The sequence below is a fragment of the Cornus florida genome, unplaced genomic scaffold (genome assembly GCF_030987335.1).
Source record: "Cornus florida cultivar Cherokee Brave unplaced genomic scaffold, ASM3098733v1 CherokeeBrave_3.0.0_Hap2_Chr09, whole genome shotgun sequence".
Lineage (NCBI taxonomy): Eukaryota > Viridiplantae > Streptophyta > Magnoliopsida > Cornales > Cornaceae > Cornus > Cornus florida.
Genome location: NW_026775579.1, coordinates 25,734,527 through 25,745,627, shown reverse-complemented (window position 1 = coordinate 25,745,627; position 11,101 = coordinate 25,734,527). Strand labels below are relative to the sequence as shown.

The 11,101-nt window shown below is 35.7% G+C and overlaps 1 long non-coding RNA gene across 1 annotated transcript; it reads right to left on the bottom strand.

Moving 5' to 3' along the window:
- Positions 1-350: 350 nt before the first annotated feature.
- LOC132273612 (uncharacterized) lies at positions 351-3,324 on the bottom strand. The gene is made up of 2 exons (XR_009470187.1): positions 3,057-3,324; positions 351-580 (listed from the first exon to the last, which is right to left on the bottom strand). It is a non-coding gene; the product is annotated as an uncharacterized LOC132273612 (long non-coding RNA).
- Positions 3,325-11,101: the final 7,777 nt, after the last annotated feature.

Genomic DNA, 11,101 nt, shown 5'->3' with positions numbered 1-11,101 from the left:
AAATGCGGAAGCGAAAGAAGCCAAATGACCTCAAGAGATGTATATCATCCCTAAGGCCCCAAAGTGACTCTCCATGAAGCCATGGAACTCAAATGAGCCAAGCAAATGAAGCAAGAATGCCTAACTCGAAAAGAGATGAACCTAGGGCAAAATGGTCATTTCTCACTGAAAAGGGTGCCACCGTGCATACCATTGGAAGGACAACGAAAAATGAACAAAATTAGACTCAAGAATCGTCTGATTATGAGTCCGGGCAGAAAAGATATGAAATTCCAACACCCGATGCGAAAGTTATGAAGTAATGACTTAACATTTTCCAATATTTTCATAATAAACTTAGAAAAAAAAAGTGCATCGAAAACGAGATACATGTCATTGGCCTCCGGTCTCATCTCATACATGTTAAATACATTGAAAAGAGTGCACTTACGTATACTTTACATATACGAATCAACGAATACAAGTTTAAACAAATAAGGCTACAAAGAGGCATCTTATGCTAACACTTGCATAAAATAGAAACTTAGAAACTGTAAGCCATCCAAGGAGCAATGGAATCTTCAAATCCTGAGTCATGTACCTGAAATATGCCCCAATATCGTAGGGGTGAGTAACATAAAGCTACTCGTAGGAGATGAGCATGCATCGACCTAGCATTTTACAATTTTATCACCTTATGGTGAAACATGTTAAAGGGGCTCATGCCACCTAACGTCTATGTCAAGATGAGACTCAGGGAGCATCTTAAGCTACCTAGATCATTTCTATCATAATCACATTGTTCATGCAATTCAAACAACATGGAAACATGTTATACAAGGCAACAAGATATAGATTCTCAAAGTCTTCAACTTGAAATCCAAAATACGAAAACAACAAGTGTGGGTCATGCCACCTAACGTCTATGTTCAAAATGAATCTATAAGGTCATTCCTAAACTACATTTGAACATCAAAACACAAATTATGATATCGATGCAATTTAACCAACAATGGAACTTCCAATACAACGCATGAAGCATGTTTTCACAAAGCTACATCTTAAGCTCAAAATAGGAAATCAAATAAGGAACAACAAGTTACGATATCATCTAGTTATCAACTTAAAATGAAATACGAAATCAAACAAAGTGGATACTCGGACGTCACGCCGGATCAGACCGACAACATAGTTACTTTAGGGTTACTACCCCATGGGTAACCTCCCTATGTGCGCACTAGACTGTATAGAGGGACAATCCCCCGTACTAGAACCAAATCCTAGTCGTAGCCAAACAACGACATCTCCAAGTTTCCAAAATCAACAAATTGTGCAACAACGTATATATATCAACATGTATATACAAGATATCAACTATTTACCAAGCACAATCCAAATTTTGGAAACTTATACAATACATGCTCAAAATTCACAACTACTATGGCATGTAAGATGTCAAATACAAAGTGTGCAATTCCTTACACATAGCAACAATATATTCAATAAGGAAAAACATATTCTCATGAATATAAAAGTAACAACTATGTTATCCAATGCTCAAAAGTAATCAAGTGAACATACATCAAATCCAAATCCATGATTTAAATATAGAAACAACTTCCAAAATGCAATTAAATCCATGAAGTAATAAAATAGAATTTAATTAAATATAAATAGTTAAATTCTCTAAATTCCAAGTTAATCCAAATAATCTCAATTTAATATATATTGAAAGACATGTCATGGTCATCATATATATAACATCAAATGACAAGTTAAGTGATTAAAACACTTAAAACAAAATTAATCAAGCTAATTAATTAATTTCCTCTAGATTTTTAAACAATTCCAAATGCCCTCAATTTAATCTATGTTAGAGAACATGCCAAGGCCTATTTAAATACCACATTACAACTTGATTTAATGCTTGATACAACCATGTGAATTAAACTTTCACTAAAGATAAATATTACATAAAAGTTGTAATTCTTAATCAAATGATCCAAATTTAATATATGTTAACCAACATATCTAAGCATAATTTCCTAGCATATTACAATTCAAATCAAAGTTATACATCATTATAAATTTTAAATCTTATACAAAGAAACAAAAATTACTAACTTTCTAGATTTGATACAAGGCATACATATATATTGTATAATCATGGCAAACACACAATACAACACACAAATAATCCTAAAATATTCCCTACCTCAATTGGAATGAAAATCCCAATTACCACCGAAATGAAATCACCCCAAATTTTTGGTCCGCAAAATAGATTTTTCAGCTTGCAACCTTCAACTTGTAAAATTCATAAAAAATTCAATTCTAACCCAAATTGAATGAATCCAAAGCCCAATGAAAGCTTAAACACTGTAATTTGATAATATAAATTTAGTTTAACAAAATATTTTCCCAATTGAAACAGTTTTGACCCACAACTTTGAAACAAATTCTGCCCAGAAAACACATTTTCAGCCTGTAGCTTCCAACTTTGAAAATTCATGAAAAATTTATTTGACATCCAAATTGGGCAAACCTAATTTATTTTGGAAGTAAACATATGAGAGTGTAAAACAGAAAATTTAAGCCATGATCCAATGTCAAAAGGTTAGTGAATAAATCATCTAAAAATATGTTTTCCAGCTGTAATAAAAACATGGATAGCAGATAGTTTCGGATTTTTAAAAAAATTTAGAAATGTTCTAAAATTGTGAAAAAATTCTGAGTAGTGTAAAACCCATAGGGAAAGCTCCCGTAAAAATTTCAAGGCAATTAAAGTACCACAGCTCCATATAAAAATTCATTTCCGGACCAAAAAGGAAAAGCTTCAAATTTCCAGCAACTAGCTTGCAACTTAAAAAATTCATAACTAATTCATTTCAAATCCAAATTACATGAAAACAAAACCAAATGAAAGCTAATTGAATATATTTTCATATTCTATTTTTAATTTGACAAGATTAATTTTAAGTTAAAACAGTTTAAAGGCAAAATACAAATCCTTCTCTTCCATGCATGTAAAATACTCAATAATGACATAAAAATACTTCAAAATAATAGATCAATACCTCACTAGAGAATTGAATCTCTAGATACCAAAGCAAAACTAGGAGTTAGGTTAGATCCTTCAAGGGTTTTGAAGAGGAGGATGAGGAGAACAAAAAGTATTCCAAGCTTTATGGTCTAAAGTAAGTGGAATGGCCTCAAAGATCAAGGTCAATGCCTAAGGCTTCAAGCTCCATCCATGGAGGCTAGGATTTTCTTGTAAGGAAGATAATGAAATAATGTGGTTAAGTGTGAGTGGAGGAAATAGAAATCATCCACTCACTATGTGCTCTTACACCATGGTCAACACACACATCTATGGTCAATTGCACAAAAACCCTCCTTTAAAACCATAATCCCAAAGTGGCCCAAAGATATTTGCAAGACTAAATTGTGAACCTACACTTGTCACCAATCCATGGCTCCTTCCTAGGCTTAATCCCACACATACACTTGTCAACCATCTAAGCCAACAAGTGCACCAATCCTAGGCTAACAAGTGGGTGTATCCTCACCCTCCAAATGTCATCATCCAATGCATTAAAGTGTTTTAACACAAATGTCAACAAGTGGACCAATGAGAGTGTGACACTTGTCACACTTTTCAAAAATTGCAAAAATGTCCTTTTTGAAAATATCTTCCAAATTTAATTGTAAAATGGTCCCCAAGAGGAAAAATAATTACTTTATTTAATTACACTAAAACCCCACAAGTTAAGAATAATTACACTAAAGTATGCATTAATGCCCCTTTATGAAAGAAGTAAGCAATCAACATGCTTTTCTAGAAAAGTAAAAATACCACTATCATGGAAATCAAATATCATGAATGCATGCAAAACCGGAATCAAATCCGAGCACAAAAAGTGAGGTTATGCAAGGAAAAAGGATAAACGAGAAAAAGACAAAATGTGAATAGTGTTCGGAAAAATAAAATATGGAAATGACACAATCCCCAAAGGAAGTTGTCAATCCAAGAAAAAGAGTCTCGGAAATCATTCCAGAGCACTCGAGACGACATCAAGTGATGAAAAACCGAACCCAAAAAGGAAAAGACAACGGAAAAAAAAAAAAAGATATCCGTTAAAATCTGAGAAAAAGAAAAGGAAGAAAAATGACTGGGTCATTACAAGTTATGTTTTGCCACCGCGATTGTTGCATTATGTTATTCTATTGACATCTTTGGTCGGCTCGTCCCATTAATAAGGAAAGAAGATTAAGACAAGGTTTACTCAGCTCGTCTATGTAATAAGGTAAGTAGATAAATATGAGCTGCACTCAGCTCACCCTTTAACAGAGGAAGTAGATTACTATGAGCTTCACCCAGCTCACCCTTTAACAAGAGAAGTAGATTACTATGAGCTTCACCCAACTCACCATTTAACAAGGGAAGTAGATTACTGTGAGGTTCACCCAGCTCATCCTTTAACAAGGGAAGTAGATTACTATGAGTTTCACCCAGTTCACCCTTTAACAAGGGAAGTAGATTACTATGAGCTTCACCCAGCTCACCCTTTAATAAGGGAAGTAGATTACTATAAGCTTCACCCAGCTCACCCATTTAACATGAATATCTTAACATATCAAAATGATAATGAATTATTTGAAACAACGGATCCAAGTAAGGAATACTTTATTAAAACTAAAGTTCATAACAAGGCTATTGAAGGCATCCATTCGTAGAGAATGAAACAATTATTGAAACTCGAATTATTAGCAAAAACAAATAATAAATTGAGATTAAACTGAAATTGTTTACTGATAATATTTCTTCAGATGCTCAACATTCCATGGGTGAGACAATGGCTTTCCCTCTAAGTCCTCCAACCAGTATGTTCCTGGTCGCTAACATCGCGTAACTTTATAAGGCCCTTCCCATTTGGGACCCAGTTTCCCTATGGTTGAATCCTTAGTTGCTTGAGTAACTTTACGGAGTACTAAATCTCTTACTGAGAACCTCCTAGGCTTGACCCGAGCATTGTAATACTTGGAAGCCTTCTGTTGATAGGCAGCCATCCTAATCTGGGCTTGGTCTCTCCTTTCTTCGATCAGGTCCAAGCTTGCTTCCAACTCCCTTTCGTTCTGCTTGGGCTCGTAGTGCTCCGTCCTAAAGCTTGTTAAGCCAATCTTTACTGGTACTACTGTAATATCCCTAATTTTCAAAAGGATAAAATTAAAATTTAAATTTGATTCTATGTGCTTAGGTGTCAAATTGTTTAATTAGTTGTTTTATTTAAATGAATTGTTTTTTTTTTTTTTTAATTGTGCTTGTTGTTTAAATATTTAATTTAATTGCATTCCTTGATTTAATTTACTTATATGATTTAATTGGTAGTTATTTATTTTAATTGCATTCCTTTATTTAATTGATTGGTGGTAATGGTTTAATTTATTGTTTGTTTTTTTAATTTGCTTTACTTATTTAATTAAGTTAAATGAGTATTTAAATTACGTTAATACAGTCATTACAACCTATGGGCCGATTAGGGTTTCATTTAGGTTAGGGTTTCTATCTCAGATTACCATTAGAATTAGGGTTTTATCTGTGCCTATATATATATGTTTATTGCCTGAAAGAAGGGTTGGAAAACCCTATTCATGTCTCAAAACACAGTGTGATACAGAGTAAGGTTTTGAGAGAAATAGAACAAGTTTGTGAGGTTTCTGGCTGGGGCTTCAAGGTCAGACCTAGGAAAAGGGAAGAGTAGAAGTAAGAGGAGGCTAGACAGTAACTCAGTGTTGCCAGAACAATGGATACGACACCGGGATTTCATAACTGAAATCACAGGCAAGTTCTTTCCTTTCTCCTTCCCTTTGGCTTGTGTTCTGTGCATCTAGATGGTCTCTAGGGTTTAATTAATCATTAACTGAGTTTCTCATGTATAATAGATGATATATTGATGATCTGTATGGGTTAAAATCTGATTAATTACAGTTCATGCGTATTTGATATCAGTGTGTTTCTTAAAGCATGAAAAGTCTGTAGAACTTGTAATTTCTGTATTTGATTTTAACTGCTGTAAACATACCATGGGGATTATACTGGACATAGTTAGGACTCTTAGGAACTGTTGTAAAACCAAACAGATAAGTTGAGAGTGGCCGGAGACGAAGAAGAAGGCCGGAGGAGGTTCAGGTTTTTTTTTTAAGATTGAGCCTGCTCTTTTTTTTTTTTAATTGAGCCTGCTTAATGTGTTTGGAGCCAGCTCTTTTTTTTTAAATGGAGCCTGCTCAAAGTGTTTGGAGCCGGCTCTTTTTTTTAATTGAGCCTACTCAATGTTTGTTTGGAGCCTGCTCTACAAGTTTAAGAACAGACTCCCTTGTTTTCGTGAAATCTAGTCTTTTGGGCACTGTTTGGGGACTTGTTTGGTGTTCTGAAATGATTTTTGAAGTGCACTATGGGTTTTAAACATAATTTCATGAATTATTAAAGTCTTACATGGCAAAGATTATACCCATAGACTAGTGGATGAAACAGTATTAGACTATACAATTTAACATACTACTAATGGACGGGTGGAACTGAACTATTCTGGAAAAATTCTAGGACTACACAGAATGATTAAGAAGTTAATTTTAGGTGTTAATAGGACTTTAATTGATAAAAGTTTACCCCTAAATTAACAGAACAAACCGTATAAAATTTATGCATTTTTTTTTATACAGTTAACGAATGGAAAAAAACTTAAATTGCCTAAGCTTAATTTTGGCAATCCAGTGGGATCTAGTATGTTTATAAATCTTATTTTCGTTGCATGCTAGGGTCAGTTAGTTATCAAGTTTGCTCTAGGCATACCTTGGATGTTAATTGTTGAAATGCTAATTCTGTTTTGCAATACATGGATTTAAGCTGGGATTGTAACTGCAGTAATATTAAGCACTATTATGCAAATACTTGGGTTATTGATTTGGACCTAAATTGTTGAACTAATACTTGGGTTTTATCAATCTAATTTGATGTTGGCCTCGAATTAATTGAAGAATTAATTATATATTCTCTGTCAATTACCGGATGGATGCTGGATTCTAACTTGATGAACTGTTAAACTTTGTCTCGTTAGTTACGTGGATGGATTCTAGATTTTTAGTTGATGAACTGCTTAAATTCTGTATTTATCAACTATTTGGATTATGTGGATTTTATGTGATGTACTGCTCATAACGTTGCATCATTTACGGATCATTTGCATGATATGCACCAGTATGGGACGGTGGCATACGGAAGGACGGATTAGGTCAAAACACTAATCCCTACCCATTCATACATATGGAATGGATTAACTAAAATAGTTAAATCCTACATGATTTCATGTCCTATCAACTAAAATAATTGAACGACATATTGGATGGTTGTTTATATTTCTGTATTAGGAAGGATAGGGATTTAATTAAAACATTTAAATCCTAATTATATGTTGTGTCTTGAGCGACGAACAGTTGACCGGCACAATATTATATTTGGATGGAAATTTATATATATAAATTATGGTACCGCGATTTGAGTTTGAGTCTCATAGTCGACGGTTAGGGAGCGTATATGCAGTAGGATGCATAGCTAGCTATGTTGGTTGAGGTATACCCTGTTAGGCTTAGGTAGTCATGCCCACTTAGGTGCATTTTGCATATTGCCTTCTATTCAGGTTGAGACCCTCAGCATAGTCTAGTGAAAGTCCTGTAGTATAGATATATATTTATCTATTACGACCTATATAGATATGGTTGAGACATCTAGGATGTATTTGCGTATCGGGTCTCTGTTTGGATTGTAGTTAGGATAGAACTTGTTCGTGGGCCTAACCCACTATTATTTTTCAGGTAACGGACGGTTCCAGGTCTTAGAGCTTGTTCATGCTGAGCAGAGACGGCTTCTCATCCTTCTGACGACGTAGGAGTTTCTTCGAGATTTAGCATTGGAATTCTTCAGCTGTTGATTTCAGTGTTGGAGTTTATTAGGGGTCCACCAGATGGATTCCCGAGTTGTATTAGAAATGGAGAATTTGGATGTATCAGAATAATTCTTTATTAATAAAATTTTAGTCTGAAGTTTCAGTATTTGGATTATCATTCTAATTTCTTTTCAGCAATTTATTTATTCATGTTTTCTTAATTGTATTCTGAGTTCGTTTATTGCTAATTAGTTTGATATCCTCGGGTAATCGGGCGTGGGCCTGGCCAACCCATATCCGAAAATCCGGGGATATCACAACTACTGCCTCACTCCCAAACACTAAAAGAAAAGGGGTTTCCCCTGTGGGAGTCCTTGCAGTAGTACAATAAGCCCATAGTACACTCAGCAGCTGCTCAGGCCACAGTCCCTTTGCAGCGTCAAGTCGAGTCTTGATCATCTGAAGGATTGTTCTGTTAGTGACTTCGGCCTGTCAATTCGCCTGGGGATGTCCAGGCAATGAGAAATGAATTTGAATCTCGAGCTCGGAACAAAAATTTTTAAAGTCAGAGTTGTCGAACTGCGATGACCCTGGTTTTTAGGACAGCGTGTCTTGTGATCAATCGTAAGGATGATCCGATAACGGATCAGAATGCGAAAGCGAAGACAGAAAATAAGACACTAAGAAGTCAAAGTGACCTTCCATGAGGTCGTGGAACTCAACAAGAACTGATGCGGAAGTAAAAGATCAAAAATATGACAAAGAAACCCCCAGGGGCAAAATAGTCATTTCTGAAAACTATAGATTAGGGTGCCACCGAGCACACCACTAGAAGGACAACGAAAAACTAATCAAGATGGACTCAAGAATCGCATGATTCGGAGTCTAGATGAAAGAGAAACGGCATGACAAAGAAAAACGAGCACTTAAGGCAAAAAGGGTAAACTGGTAATTATCCAGGAAGAACCGGGTGCAACTGAGCACACCGTTGGAAAGATAGCGAAAAATTAGTCAATTTAAAAAAAAAATTCACTTGAATCGGAGTCCGGACGAAGGAGAAGAGCCCAAAAGAATTGACGTCGTGGCTGCCCGACGAAGGGCCATGGCGCACACGGCGCCCATACGCGAGCCCACCGGCGTGCATGCCGGCACCCAAAGATATGGCTGGTGGCAGCCCTTGGCTGCTGCTGCATTTTTTTTGATCTGCCCAGAACTGAGGCTTGAAACAGAGGTCAAGACGAGTTTTTCTGGAAAAACACGAAGAAGAAACCCCCCCTAAAATTGAGCTTTCTACTCGACAAAGTGGACGGAATTGAAAAAAACTCACTGTAAAATCCCCAAAATGCCCCTAGATCAGAATTGAACAAGAGGGTCATAAAGCTGCTAAATGAAAACTGGAAGCAAAAACTTCATGAGGGATTTCCGATACCAAGACGAAATTTTCTGGAAAAAAACGAAAAAGAAACCCCCCCTAAAATCACGTTTTCTAAGCGACCATGTCGAAAGAAGAAAATAAAACTAAGGTGAAAGGTCCATAATGCCCCTAGATCAGAATGTGCAAAAAAAATGCGAAATGAATTTACAAGAAGCTCAAAACACAAACGATGAGGTTTTGCCCGGAAACGACTATGCATGCAAACGTAACTTACCTATTTAGACGCGCTACAATGGATCATGGCTTAAAAATATAGCCGATGCAAAATCCGACCCCCCAACGGGCAAAAAGGCAAAAATGGACTTGGAATGGAAAACATGGAATCCAAAAATGCAAAACGGGATCAAATGACCGTTTGGCCCTTGGCCACACTTCATACAAGATTAATAAGACCCTATGAAAGAATGAAAATGGAATTCCCACACCCGATGCAACCATGGTGAATCAATGACTTGCAATTTTTCAAGGTTTTCATAATATTTCATGAAGTTAAAAAGTTGTATAAAACACAATACACGTGTTATTGGCATCCGGCCTCATCTCATACATATCAAATACATTGAAAGGAGTGTACTTAAGTACACATTATATACATGGAATCAAATATACATATTTTGACATATAAGTCTACAAAATGACATTTCATGCTAACATTTGCATGAAATAGAAACTTGAAAGCTACACGACATCCAAGGAATGCTAGGCTTCACGAACCAAGTCTTCGTACCTGAAATATGCCCCAGTATCGTAGGGGTGAGTAACATAAAGCTACTCATAGGAGATGAGCATGCATCAACCTAACATTTTACAAATTTATCACCTTAAGGTGAAACATATTAAAGGGGCTCATGCCACCTAACGTCTATGTCCAAGTGAGACTCGGGAAGCATCCTAAGGTACCTTAGAGTCTAAGCAACAAAAATCATGATATACATACGTGTATGAACGAATCATGGTTGGGATAATCCAAAGAACACGACAAGAACAATGCTTGAGCATAGATTAACATGAATTGCATTTTCAATACAATTGAACTAGGTCTAGAGTAATCCATACAGCATGACAAAAGCATATTTGAGTACAAGTTAACAAGAATCACATTATCCATGCAATTCAACAACAAAAGAGCATGTTATACAATGCAACAAGGTTTAAGTTCTCAAAGCCATCAACTTAGAATCTAAAGCACAAAATAACAGTAGTGGTTCATTCCACCTAATGTCTATGTTATAAATGAATCAATAGGATCAATCCTAAGCTTTATTAGAACGTCAAAACACGATTTTTAATATCGATACAATTTAACCAACATTGGAACTTCCAATACAACGCATAAAGCATAATTTCGTAAAGTTAACATCCTGTAACTTAAAATGGAATGACAAATAAGAAACAACAAGTTACAATATCATCTAGTTATCAACTTGAAAATGAAATGCGAAATCAAACAAAGTGGATACTCGGACGTCACGCCGGATCAGACCGACAACATAGTTACTTTAGGATTACTAGCCCATGGGTAACCTCCCTATGTGCGCACTAGACCATTTAGGGGGACTATCCCCCGTACTAGAACCACGTCCTAGCCATAGTCAAACAATGACATCCCCAAGTTTCCAAAATCAACAAGTTGTGCAACAACGCATATATCAACAGGAATATGCAAGATAATCAACTATCTACTAAGCACAACCAAATTTGGAAACCTATACAATACATGCTCTAAATCCACAACTAATATGATATG